This window comes from Acromyrmex echinatior, chromosome 6, assembly GCF_024713525.1.
Source record: "Acromyrmex echinatior isolate Ae372 chromosome 6, ASM2471352v2, whole genome shotgun sequence".
In the NCBI taxonomy this organism is placed as follows: Eukaryota; Metazoa; Arthropoda; class Insecta; order Hymenoptera; family Formicidae; genus Acromyrmex; species Acromyrmex echinatior.
Window position 1 is genome coordinate 10930251 of NC_141857.1, and position 15224 is coordinate 10945474.

Consider the following 15224-nt stretch of genomic DNA (forward strand, 5'->3'; position numbering starts at 1 on the left):
TACTCGAAATGTATAATAATAGTAAGTCAAATTATATAAAGGAACGATAACAAGAAATAAAAGACTTAGTTTTACATTGAGTATACGATTAAAACTTATATGTTTATATGCCTAAGTGAATGAAATACACCGGAGGAAAGAAGAGGAAGAGGATGATGAGAAAAAAGGCAAGGAGGACACTATGAAAGAATATACAGAAGAAGATAAACGACAAATTATCTTATTCTGTATGAATATCATGATGCACCGGTAGGGGAGTATCAAGGGAGTATCACGAATGTTAAAAAGAATAAGATTACTATATAACTATTACTATATTGCTATATAACTGGCGTGGCATCAGTAAAGATGTTGAAAATTACGTTAATAAATGCAAATTTTATCGGAAAAATAAATTGAGTCAAAAGACGAAAATGTCTCTAGTATTACCTGATACGCTGGAAAAAACCTTCCGAAAAGTGTGCTCTTGATATAGGACCACTACCGGTTACAACCAAAGGAAATAAATACATTTTGACTTTTCAAGATAGCTTGACGAAATTTAGTAAAGCTATACCCATAGAAAATCTAGAAGTGTTTACAATTGCCAAAACATTTGTAATAAAAGTAATAATGGAATACAAAATAATCGAAAAAATTATTACGGATGAAGGCATTAACTTTACGAGTGAAGTAGGATAACTATAGGGATTCTAACTCACTATGTGTCAATGTGTATACGTATACTATGTGTGTGTGTGGGGGGGGGGAGGAATCAGGGGGAAATGTCTCACAGATGCTGATTACCGGAAAGCGCGCGTCACTGGGGGTCCGTGTTAGAGGAGGAAGGGGGTTTCGTTCCTTGTCTCTCTCTAACTTATTGTCCTCTCTCTCCTATCCATTGTAGGATACAATTCTCTCTCTCGTTGCAATCCTATACTTATTATTTGCGATCTCTCTTCCTCCCGTTGCGCTGTCTCCCACATTGTCTTTTCTTCTTGCACATGATTTAATTAAATAAATATGGTATTTATGATTTTTAATGATACGACTTAGAAACTAATTATGATAATATTTTTATAAATTTTTAATAATATAACCTAGTAACACTAATTATAATAATATTCTTTTTTTATCAATGTAATACAAATGGTAATACAAGTGCGCTTTCTTATTTACTAATTCAATACTACTATGAAGATATGAAGAAGAAGTGGCGAACATACTAAAGATAAAATAATTTTAGAAGAAAAGAATATATATTTTAACATACATTTATTTATCATGTAATGCATTATGTACAATATAATCTAAATCATAGACTATTAGTTCACATTCTATAATAGAATTTTTATCATAAATTTTATACAAAGTATTTGCAGCTACGCTTTATTAGTAATATAATTTTGTTTTAAAAAACATAAAATATTCGAATTTCTTACTAACACCGTCCGTATATTGACTCAGTTCATAGAATACGTGTTCAACACGTTGCTCAAGCTCAAATAAGAAAAGCACAATTGTTGGTTTCGTGTACAAACATATGCCATTTAATGTTAACTTCATGTTATTCGTATCATAAATATATTTTAACAAGTTCCATATTTAGATCTTGAATCGGTGATAATGATGGGACTATTGATTGCATTAATCGCTCGATATCTGCACGCCTCTCGATGAACGTAGCAGGAGGTATGAACATGCGGTTGCCTCGATTATTACCAATCGCAATTTGCACATGAGATATAGATCTTACGATCCCAATGTCCATGAATTTGTACGCTGTAGATGTCAATGCATATTTCCTCATCAAGATACGAAGCATGTAGCGAGGTTTCGAAGACGTACTAGACGATGTTTGAGAAAATGCGCTTTGAACAAAAAAAGAAAATATGTAAATAGATCTTACAAAAATACATAACGTATAATACATATAAACAAAATATTTTATAAAATTAAATGAATTTACTGTCTCTCTTGTATGCCTTATCCTGTTGAATTGGAACCTAATAGTTCATGACTTCAGATATTTTATTTTTTCGGAGAACTTATAATTAGCAATGGCTGTCTGAACTCTGTTGAAGCTCTCTGAACGACTGATGTGGTAAACTCTTCTTTTAAACAGTATTCCCTTTCACATTTTTTTTACATATCCTAAAATGGAGATTTTTTTTTATATACATTATACTTTGAAGAACAGTTGCGACGTGGTCGGAGAATACCAAATTGACACATATCATAAAAATGTACTCTAATGATATCAAATCTCTTTTATCTAAGGGATCAGCGCCACGATAATAAAATCTATCTGCTTCTATTCTCTTTTCAAAAATGAATTTCGGGAAAAGAAATCAAAACATATTTAAAAAGAAATCTTAGAAAAAGATACTTTATTTTTTAAACTTGATACATTTCTTTCAGGCATTGCGACCACCAGTTGTATATTTTAAACATTTTGTAACGCATAATTCTTAATATGTTTTCCACATTGTACAATATTAATAATATCCAGATTACATAAAGAATCTACATCTTCGTAATCAGCATCCAGGATCTTAATCGTCAAGTCGTCGCTTGAATATATCAGCCAACTATTCGCGTTTTTTAAATCCTTTAACATATACGAGAGCCTTATTATCATCATTCTCTTCCACACCAATTACAGCCATTATAATCAGACGTTTCATCATGCTGTACTACGGAATCATCCTGTCTTCCCATTACAATCCATGGTGACAAGCACTCAGCCAGGAAGTGCAGTCCTTTTTGGAATTTGTCAAGAAATTCGATGGCATAGGACATGTAAAAATGTAATGAGAGACATGTAAAAATGTAATGAGAGGCTCCGTTTCTCAACACCGTCATTTCCTTCACTATAAATTTCCTTTCAACGATAAATCTTTGTACAAACAATCAAATTAGGCATGCATTGAGAAAGCGCGTTTTCCTTATGTTATTATATTTAACGATATTTCAAAGAGATTTTAAATCGATTCCAGAAGTGACACACATATCCCTTTGTTAATGAATATTGTCACGCTTATTGAATGTAAGTAAACAAAAAATGCAGATTTACAATATTGTTACATTAAAGATTCTTTAAATTAATGCTTTATAAATACGTAAATTATGTAATTTGTTATTATTGAATACAAAAACGGTTATATCGTAACATCTCTCAACGCGATCTGAGTTTCTTTCACTTAATCCTTTTAATTAATGAAGAATTTATTACATCTATATTTTAACATCTATATTAATAAATTTCACATTAAATATATTACAGATATGATGCATCTTCAAATCTGATCACAATCTGATGTAAAATGCTTATAAGTAAAACTTCAACAAGAAATAACACACACACACACACACACACACACACACATGTTACATACAATATATACAATATATAGATATGTATATACAATACATACGTTATAAACCATATAAAAAATTTCTTTAATTAGGTAAATAAAATTTAATTCCATTAATTAAGTAAAAGAAATCCTATATTTAATCCTATCGAAATCCTATATTCGATTAAAACTGATCTTATTACCTAAATATTTCGGTGTGAATTTATGTAGTATACACATGTATGTATACAACCAATTCTGTAAACTGCGCAATAAAGTCCTTTTCAATCTTAAAATTATGGATGGAACCACAGTAGTATTATAAAATTATGTATTATAATTGTGTGTTCATACACGTTCTCTTGAAAAACAATATTTACTCATTAGTGTAGTAGTGTAGATCAAACGGATGTTCACTTATAATCATTAGCCACTAGTATTGCTGAAGTCGGCATGCTTGACCTATGCAAAACTACAAAATTGTGTTTCTACGTATTCAACAGAGTAATCTAACCGCTAAACATGGTGTGACATGTCGATTTTCCGTAGAAAAAAATTTTTATATTACAAAAAATTTTTATATTACTTATGCAAAATCATATCTAACGTGGTCTTCGTTACAACTGCCGTATATTGACGTCTCACTGAGAAGAACTTATGCACATTTATCTATTAAACTTAAATCATCAAAAAATGCTTTATTATTATGTCGTATATTCATTAACACACGTTGATAGTATTAGTGAATTACAATCAAAACATCTATGACAATTATCAAACATATCAAATCACTGTTAAAAACATCTTTCGAATAAATGTCAAACATCTATCGAAGTTCTTTTCGAATGACGTCTATAGCACCACTTTTAACCTTAACTATACACACTGGGTTCCAAGAAACCTCAATCTCAATTTGCTAAATCGAGATTTTTACGTATTTCCGAACTTTTCTTTTTCTTTGAACCAAACGTCGAACGATTCAATCGTACGCTGAAGACCGAAAAGTGGAAACAGTTCACATACACAAATTATTAATCACGTATTCGTCTATTTGTCATGTAATGCAGCATTTTCAATATTATTTGAAGTGTGAATTATTTATTCATATTCTATAATAAAATTTTTATCACAAATTTTGTGAAAAAAACATTAAATTTATCGATAACACAACTTTTGGCGTAAAAATTTATTTAAATTATTTTAATTCTTCACTCATACTGTTTACATACTAACACAGTTCAAAGTATACGTGCTCTATGCAATGTTCCAATTCAAACATAAAAAACACAGTTGATGGCTTCGTGTACGGATATGTACCAAATTATGACAATATTGCATTATATGCAACACGTATTATAACAAGTTCTACTATCAGAAAAAATTTAATTTTTTGAATAGTTTATATTAAAAAAGAGCAATGCGGGAATCAAATGAACAAAGTGACACAGAATCATTTCCAGATTTGTATTTTATAATTTGTAACATCATAATTTGTCTGTATTTGCATTGAGAGTGACTCGATTAAGGTCCAAACGTTTGTAATAAATTGCACAATTGATATTGATATAAAACAAAAAAAAAAGAGAACTACGAGCCAAAAATTATTATATAAAATAAAACATGATAATATAGAATGTAAAAAAAAACAATAAAGAAACAAAAATATTTTAAGTTAAAAATTTAATATAGAAAGCTAGCAGACGTTTCGATCACGATCGGATCATTTTCAATGTTAAAAACATACATAATCGTTACAGTCGGAAAAAACAAAAACATAATAAATTATCTAATTCGCTCTCTAAAGTCATTGAAATGCTTATAATGTTTACAATTTTAGTAAAAAGAATGAATGTCCTTCGATTAAAAGTGAACAGAGAACGCAAATATGAGTCTGATTCTGTAGAAAAATTATAATATATGTGAAATTATAGCGCAAGATTGAAATAATATGAATATAAATTATAATATAAATTATAGCGCTAGATAACAATAGAAAATAATCAGATAAACCATTAAAGACTAGCATACAAAACAATGTAATATTGCTATGTATATGAGATGATACATAGCAAAATTAATGAAGATTGCAAAAAGTATATCTATATATTAACTGAACTTTATAATATTGTAACAGTTAAAAATAATATTTTTGATATAATATACCTTAAGTCAACAATTAAAAATAAAAAGAGTTTCAGTTTTTTTTTACAAATAGTACGTTAAAAATAGAGACAATGCGAAAAGAAATATCTTGTCTTCTCGGTGTTCTGAGACATAATGGTATCACAAAATTGACATTCAGAGAAGGAAGGAAAAGATAGTTGAAAAATGGTGGGAGGAGTAAGAGGGGATAGAAAACGTGGAACTATTTCTACGTGGTTCTACTTCTACTGAACTGTTCTTGCTACTCGAATTTATGAAGAAGAAATATACTACAGGATGCGTACCAAAATCCGTATAAATCGAACAATTTCTTCAAACAAAATGTTTTTAATGAAAAATTAAATATTACAAAAAATCCTTTTACATAGCTTGGGAGATCCTTGTAGAGCACAATTATTCAATATATCCCTCATTAACTTGAATGGCGGCCTCTATTCTCGATCTGAAGTGTTCACACTCATATTGTAATGTAGCGCTGTCCATGCCGACGAATGCTGCTTCAATAGCGATCCTTAATGACGTCACATTGGAATGCCGAGACTTGTTTGTGAATCTTTCAACTACAATCCATACGTAGTCGAAGGAATTTCATTCTGGGCAGAATGGGAGCCGAGGCGAGCAACTCGGCTTGTCCTAGCAGCTTTAGAGAGCATCTGTCGTATGTTTAATGTGCATTTAATGTGATTTGTATCAAATGTCTTCCTTGGCAATTCGATGCATTGTTGGCTCGCTTACACCAACAATCGATGCTAATTTTTGCAATAATTGCCCTGTCATCCGAAATCAGCGCTTGAGCTCTTTCAACGACTGCGGGGGTCCTCGCGGTGCGTTCTTTCGAATGACTCTTCCTTGCTGGCGTACTGGAACCTCGTTGGACTGTTCTAAAGCCATATATATTGCCACGTCATAAACGGTTGATCTCGGGTATTCAAAGAACTGAATTATTTCCTGAGCGCCCAGTGCGAAGACCTTCGATGATCGCGGCTCTTCGATTATACTCCGCACTTGTTTTAACATTATGACCATTTTGAGAATATATTGTATATATATATATGTCCTTTGGCAATTATCAGGACATTTTATGAAATATAAAGGCAGTTTCCAAGATTTTTATTTGTTTTCAGGACTGTCCTGAAAACTGCCTTTGGATATAAAAGTGAAATGTCCTGAAATATATAATATCTCTACGTATATGTCAACATAAATTCTTTTGTACAATAGTATAAAATACTTTTCAAGACATTCTAATATTATTAAAAAATAAATGTATAACGTTTTATATGTATCATAAAGCACAATATATATTTCTAAACAAGAATCTCTAATAATGATTCTGATAAATATAAGATTTTTATATAATATAATTTTTATTTAATATAATGTCATGTAAAATATTTGAGTCCTGAAAAATGCTTTTGTATCAGTTGGAATATTGAAAATGATATTTCTTTTATATCGATGTATGTACATTATAAATATTGATATTACAAATAAAATTTTATCTTCTGTACAGGACTTTATTACTTAATTTTTTTTAGGTATTATGTAATTAATTAATTAAAATTGAACAATGTCGGATTATAGAAAAGTCCCGAAAACTATCTTTTTATATAAGTAGACATGCAATATCCCGAAAAATCACAATCCCGAAAATTAAAAACAGACAATGTCTCGTAACATCAAATTATCGAAAATTAAAACGGAAATATTCCGAAATGTCAAAATTATTGAAATTTCAGACATCGAATAATATCTGGAAATATTAAATTATCGAAATTTAAAACGATATCCCAAAAAGTTATAATTTCAAAAATAACGAATATTGAAGAACATTTTTAATTTTTTACTTATTTTTTAATCTGCGTAAGAGATTCTCGTCATATCATATTTAAATAAAGAATATTAGAAAGAATATTAGAAAGAAATTAGAAAGAAGAAAGAACGACTGATAAATTATAAAAAAAACTTCTGTAAATTATTATAAAATGTTCTATGTTATAAAAAATTTTACATTTCTATATACAGAACTTGAACATATACATTTATTTTATAATGAAAATTATTATAACGTAAAAAATTAATAATATTTAAATAATTATATCAATAATTATGCACAGAAAAAAATGTGTGTATTTGATAGAAACAGTCTACTCACGTTCGTGTTAACAGTTTGTGTTGAATTTTTTAACATATTCGAATGTTAATTTAACATAATGTGATTATGTTATTTCTTTTTTTTTCTCTTTAATGATAAATATCTAAATTCAATAATTAAAATAAATTATTAAAATAATGAAATAATTAATAATTAAAATAATTAAAATAAATTATTACATTTTTGTTACAATTACATTATTAATTTACAATATGTGTCATGTGTGCTTATTTTATAAAATCTGGTAATGGAAGACATGCAAAATCCTAACAAAATGTCCCAAAAATTGAAAACTACGATAATCACAATCCCGAAATTTAAGAATTGTAACAATTTGGGATTTTGACTTTTCGGGATATTGTCATAGTTTTGAAATTATCACTTTTATTATTATGATTTTTCAGGTCTTTGCGAGTCTAGTAATGTAATATAAAAGTAAATCGAAATGTTTTACGTAATGTTTTACATAATGATGTTTTCTGTGATAAATTTTTTCACATATACAGGGTGTCATGAATATACGGCCCCACTCGTTCCGAGCAGGTAGAATGGACTAAACTGAGTAGAAAAGTCCTCTACCATTTTGTAATGCTCGCAATAATTAACGAGATATTAACGTTTAAAGATAGTCGAATATGCATGTCCTCCCGACCAATTATTACCAAAAGTACGGGAATGGCCTAGCAGGCGCGCAGCGCCCTTTGAGCTTAGATGCGTAAACCCCACTCCTGGCGGCCCGCGCGCCGTGCGTTCAGTGGGCCGTACCTTTGACAATAGTAAGTCGAGTGGACGCGCGTATTCGGCTATCTTTAAACGTTAATATCTTGTTAATTATTGCGAGCATTACAAAATGGTAGAGAATTTTTCTACTCAATTTAGTCCACTCTACCTACTCGGGACGAGTGGGCCGTATATTCATGACACCCTGTATATGTACATATCCATCGTATTCATGCTTATTAAGAGAAAAATAATGGCTCTCTGTACTTGGATTTATATCAAATTATTTGTGTTTTTCACGTTTTAAGAAGTTTAGCAAAGGGATGAGTGAAACGTAATGATGATAGAGAGTTGAACGAAATTTTAATTGAAGATATCATCTGAAATTGTCGTATGTTCAATTATTGTCAGTTTGGTCTGTTCTATTTACACAAAAACGCTTCACAAAAAATTGCGGGACACTGTATAATGTTTTTGTCTTAATAGACATGAACACGATGGATATTCATATATTTGTGAAAAAGTTTATCACAGAAAAGAGGTATCATTATGTAAATAAAACATTGCTTTGCTTTAATATTGCATTACTATGTTTTGTGATATAAGTACATATGTATAATACATAGAATAATAATATTGTAGAAATAACATTGTATAATTTATTTGAGCATTTAAATGGTACTGTTTTTTATTCTGAATATGTTTTGGCTTCGTTAGATGTAGTATCTCTTTTTATTAATATTCTTATTGAGCTAGCATTAAATAGCATCGATAGGAGATGGGTTTACATTTCGGCGAAGACAAACATCTCAAAAAACGAATTCATTATTGCAGTTAGATTTATTTTAGATTTCAACTTTTTTTGCTTTTAATAACAGAACTTACAAACAGGTATTCCAATAGGTTCACCGGTTATTGTAACCGGTTAATGCAAGATAGAAGAAATAGCACTTAAAAAATTGTCAACCATTGTTTTACTTTCGATATGTTGATGATGTCATTCTTGCACTTCCATCTGATACTATCAATGACGTTTTAAATATTTTTAATTCTTTACATACGAGATTGTAGTTTACTTTAGAGGTTGGTACAAGTGGCAGATTAAGTTTTCTTGATACAATGCTTGTTATAGATAATTAGAAAATTATATTTGACATTTATCATAAAAAGACATTTTCGGGAAGGTTCCTTAATTTCTATTCAAATCATCCTCTTTGCCATAAAAAAGGCATTATTATCAGCTTCATTAACAAAATTATCCTCTTATCACATCCATGGTTCCAACAAAAAAATCTGATACATGCTATTCATATTTTTTTAAATAATTGTTATCCTCTCTCTTTTATCTTCTCTACAATCGAACGAAGATCAAAGTTTCATATACATAAATATATTACACATAATTCACGTGAGAAAGACAAATATTTTACGATTCCTTACGTCAAATCTATTTCCGAAAGTTTCCTTCCTATTTCCAGTATGTTCCATTGTAAACTAGCCTTTTCTATCCCTCACTCATTAAAAAATTTCATAAAAAGAGGAAAAGATAAGCTTGATTTCCTATCCAATCAGAATGTAGTTTATAAGATCTCATGTGATGATTGTGAGGCGAGTTATGTTGATCAGACAAAAAGAAAATTAAGTACAAGATTACACGAACATATCTCTGACATTAAGAAGAATACTGGTTTTCCTACTGTCATAACTGATCATCGTATTAATTTTGACTACAATTTTAGATGGAACGAGATGAAAATTTTAGACTGCGAATCGTCGTATAACAAGAGATTGGTGTCTGAAATGATTCACATTAGAAGACAACAACACATTAGAAACAAAGTCTTAATAAACAAAATGATACTGAAACTTACTCACAGATCATTCAATCTCTTTCTCCTTCTTAACTGCATTCTTTTTTTTATTCATTTCTCCTCTCCCCACTTTTTCTTCCCTCTATTTTATTTTCTCCCTCTTATGCTCCCCTTCCTTTTTAGTTTATCACTTCAACCTTCTTGTCTTTATTTATGTATTTTATATTGTCTCTAAGCTTAGATCTCTCTAATCTTAGAGAGGTGATTATATTCAATCTCATCGCATTGCCTAATAATAGATAACATATCACTTTGACACACAATAAAAAATATTTATTCTCAATTTATCTGTAACTAAATTAAATATATATAATGTATGACGGTACATCACACATTTTCTATCCGCATTAATGACTCTAATATACATTTCTTATAATATTAGATTATTTTTTGCCTTTTTATTTTTCTTTTTATTATTTGCGACTCGTCTTGTACTTTTCTTATTATTTTTTATTTTTTATTCCTGCGGCAATTACATTACATTTTGTACTTTCTAACAGAAACATGTTCGTCCTTAATCTACATACACAATCCAGAGGACATTACATTGTTGTTGATTACAATTTTGTCATAATTTTCATTTTATGTTGGAGGGAGATTTATATTTAATACTGTGATCGAGAGCGAATTTTAATTTTTATATATTGTATCTTATCTATTGTTAATATTTCCATTGTTATTTTTGTTCACATTAAAAATGATCCAACAGGGATCGAAACGTTTGTTTTGTTTTACTTGTTACCGCTCAAATTAAATTTTATATTTTAACTTGATGACAAGTTTTATTTATTAACTGTTCAAAAAATTTTTTTAATTTATGATAATTATTTTTAGGCTCATAGCCCTTTGTCTTTCTGTTTGTTTAATTTGTTGAGCCTTATTATTATTATAGTTTAATTTATTTCGATTCTGCTTCTATTATTGAATTTAGATATTTATCATGTAAAGAGAAAAGAAATGGATGTTGGACGAGGTAAGGTAAAAAGACAGATTCTGACAAAGAAAACATAATCCATCTAACTATGCTAGATGGATTCATCTATCTACTAATAATTATGCAGGAGATGTGCGCATATTTAAAAAAGAACTTAAAGCAAGTTGTGCAAAATTTAAAGATATAAAAGATATATGAAAATATATATAATATATATGTTATATTAATTTATTAAATATTATTATTATTATTATTATTATATTATTATTATTATTTCGGTAATTTGACATTTCGGGACATTGTCGCAAGATTTAAATTTCGGTAATTTGACGTTTCAAGACATTGTCTCATTTTTTAGATTTCAGCACGTTTGTTTTTGGGACATTGTATGTCCACTGTGAATTTATATTTTCAAAACAATAAACTGCTTTAAAAACACAAATTCACTACTTGAACAGAGAATTTTGTGTTTTTAAAGCAGTGAACCATTGCTGTGACAGATTTCCTAACCTGAACAGTCGTCGACTTTAAGGATTAATATCTCGGTCGCGGAGTAAAGCCTATTCTACAATGTGCTTTTTGTTTCCTGTTTCTTGCTTTTTGCTATTTTTTGTATCTTATCTTTTTGCTTCTTATCCCGTTTATCGTTTTCTGTTGTTCGAGATAAATGTTAACGAACTTCAGAAGAAACAGAAAACATGAAATCAAGAAATATAATTGTTGATGAAACGATCATAAAAAAAAAAAGCAAAAAGTAAAAAGCAAGAAACAGGAAATAATGAACACACTTATGGAACAACTATAAAGCGACACTTTTCTTTTGTCAAATCTTTATTTTTATGCGAAAATGTATTTGTTCAGTGTATTTTTATCAAAATTTGAGATGGAAGGGCTCTTTTTAACATTTATCACAGATAGAAATTTATGCGTCAAAATCATGTGTACTATTCACAGATTTACTACTATTGTCATTGCTATAAGAAATTACCACACTGTTATCAAAATTGGTAACATCCGTAGAATTATTAATAATAATAACATTATTTAGTACACATTGCCATCGGAACATATTTTATTAGTAGTATCATTACGATGCGTGGAATTTTTGGCATTAATATTTATCGTTCAACAAAACTATTGTTGAAGTCAGTGCCATTCATAGAACTGTTTACTATACCGTGACTTTCATCACTGTTGCTGAAAGATATGTGCACATTATTTTCAGAATTATTTCCATTTGTGGAATCGTTGGCATTAATATCATCTACTCTTTTATATTTGTTGCCATTATCACAGAAAAATATTGCATTGAGATTTAAAGTCTTTTCTCTACTATCCTTATTACAATCATCAATAAATTTCACGATATTATCAGATACAGTATGTTTCTCGTGATTACTAACATTATCTTCATCACCATTTACTTTATTGTGATCGAGTGCATTATCAAACGAAGATATCTCATTGTTAAAATCCAGGTATAGAATTGTTCACATTAATAGCACTATCTACTATACCCTGACGTTTATCATTATCATAGGAAAGTGATATATTTTCAAAATTGTTTTCATTCGTAGAATTGGCATTAATATCACCTAATTATTTTCGTAATTATTGCTCTTATGGCAAGAAAATATGTTAAAATTTGCAGGCCTTTTTCTATTATTCTTCTTATCATAGTCGTTGGTAAATATCGCAGTATTTTCAGAATCAGCATGTCTCGCGGAATTATTAATGTTACTTTTATCGCAGTTTATTTCAGTGTGATCAAGTGTATCAAAAACAGAAGAAGCTACTACATTATTATCAAAATTGATGCCATTAATCAAACTATTTGTATGTTTATTAGTATGATCCATATTGGCAGCGTAAGTTATTTGCTAGCTAGTACTTCTCTAATAGCTACGAGAAACAAAAATACTCATAAACCTCTAATGGAAAATAGAAATGCATATAGGATGTTCCTTAAATACATTTTTAAGGGGACAATTCTTTGATTTATTTTTTAAGTAAAAAAGTTCAAGAATGTCACATGAACTTTTTTACTTGAAATATATAAAAAATTGTTCCCTTGAGTATTTAAACAAATAACTTGTACATTAAGTACCAGAATCTAACATTTTAATTACTACCTTTAACATTTGTCACTAAGTTTACATTTTGTACAACAACATATGGAGTATTTATATTTAACTTTGTCGCAATTGCAGAAAGATGATCTTTATTTTCTGTAAAAATAGAATTCAATTTCAATTATTTCGATAACCATAAGTCACATTGTTGCAAAAATTTATCAAGAAGTTAAAAAAATGATATTATAGTACGAAAATTATTCTGATGCTCACAATAGATTGATCTGTATTTATGATTAAACAATGTGTCAAAATATTTTACATTTCATAAATATAAAGTGATACTTACTGTTTTATGCTATACGTAAAGGTAAAGTACATTTTTCTTTGCGATTTTTATCAATCATACAGCTAACATTTAGCTTTCTATACTTGTTACTTTTCATATGATATTTATTAACATTAATATTAATAATTTTAATAATCATAATTAATAATAAATAGTCATAATTCTTATAAGAACTCTTATTGTCATTTCCTGATGACAATGACAATTTCAATAATTCTGAAACAAATGTTGTTATTAACAACGTCATGATATTTCCTGACAACAATGGCAGCGGCAATAATTCTGAGACAAATATTATTGACAATATCATGATGTTTCCCTTTGATATTAACTATAGTATATTAGGATAATGTTACTGATGCTAATACTTCTACAAATTACAACAAGAACAATAATAATATAACACTTTCCTGTAATAATGATGTGAGCAATAATATTGTTTCTGCAAATATTTCCGAGTATGTACCTTCAACATCGGAAAATACAATTGAAATAGAAACTAGAACAACAGAGTATTTATAATAACATCTCTAAATCACAAAAATGCTTCAGATTTACTAATAGATATTTCTTCAGTAAATGCATTTGTAAAGAAGAAAATTTAAAGTATTCCATTTTCTCAATCTAAAGGACTTCAAAAAAAGAATTTTTGCTACTACCATAAAAAAATTTCAAAGTAAAATTGCACGCCATTTAGAAAATGTACATAAATTGGAACCTGAAGTTCAGAAATTTTTATTATTACCAAAAGATAATCATATTCATAACTTTTACAAAATCATATAAAATATTATTGCACATTTCTAATAAATATTAATAAGCTTGTTAATATATTTATTATATGTAAATTTGATTGTTATTAATATGCATCAATTAATATTATTTTTATTTTAGGCAATTTAGAAAGGAAAAAAATTATAGAGATTATTAGGAAGAAAGTTAATTTTATATATAACGCAAATCCTTCTGTAAATACAGGAAAGTTAATTGTTTGCCGCAGGCCTTCTAAGGAAAGTCGTAAAACAGTACAAGTTGTGCAAATTGTAAAGGATGGTTCACTAAAAATAATATTAGACACCATTTTAAGCAAATATATCCAAAGGAAACAGAAATGTACAAATTTTGGAACGTGCGGTGATGGAAAAGATTCATGAATGTGCATGAGACAGTAAGAAAATTCCCAGTTTTAAGGGAAGATGATGTTACACGATGTATTAGATATGATAAATTACTAATAACATATGCAATGTACGATAAATTACTAATAACATATACAAATAAACTATGCGTCAAATACACTCATCAATATCAATAAGATATCATACGTGCCAGTATTCGAGTTTCGATTATTAGGACAGTTTTTTATCATATCAATAAAAGAGTATAACCCTAAAGTAAGAATTTTCTGATGTATATATATATATATATATATATATATATATATTAGGTGTTGGAATTAATTCGTAGCGTTTTACAAGTGATGGGAAGTACTTTCATTAATGTATTTTTTAATGCTCATGTGAAATAAATAACATTCTTTCATTAAAAAACGCTACGAATTAATTCCAACACCTAATATATATATCCTCCAATATATGAGGATTGTCTCAAAGCAGTAAAGA

The 15224-nt window shown here is 28.7% G+C and overlaps 1 pseudogene; it reads left to right on the plus strand.

Annotated features, from left to right (window-relative positions):
- Positions 1 to 14193: 14193 nt before the first annotated feature.
- Positions 14194 to 15020, plus strand: LOC147909427 (uncharacterized; annotated as a pseudogene).
- The last annotated feature ends 204 nt before the right edge of the window (positions 15021 to 15224 follow it).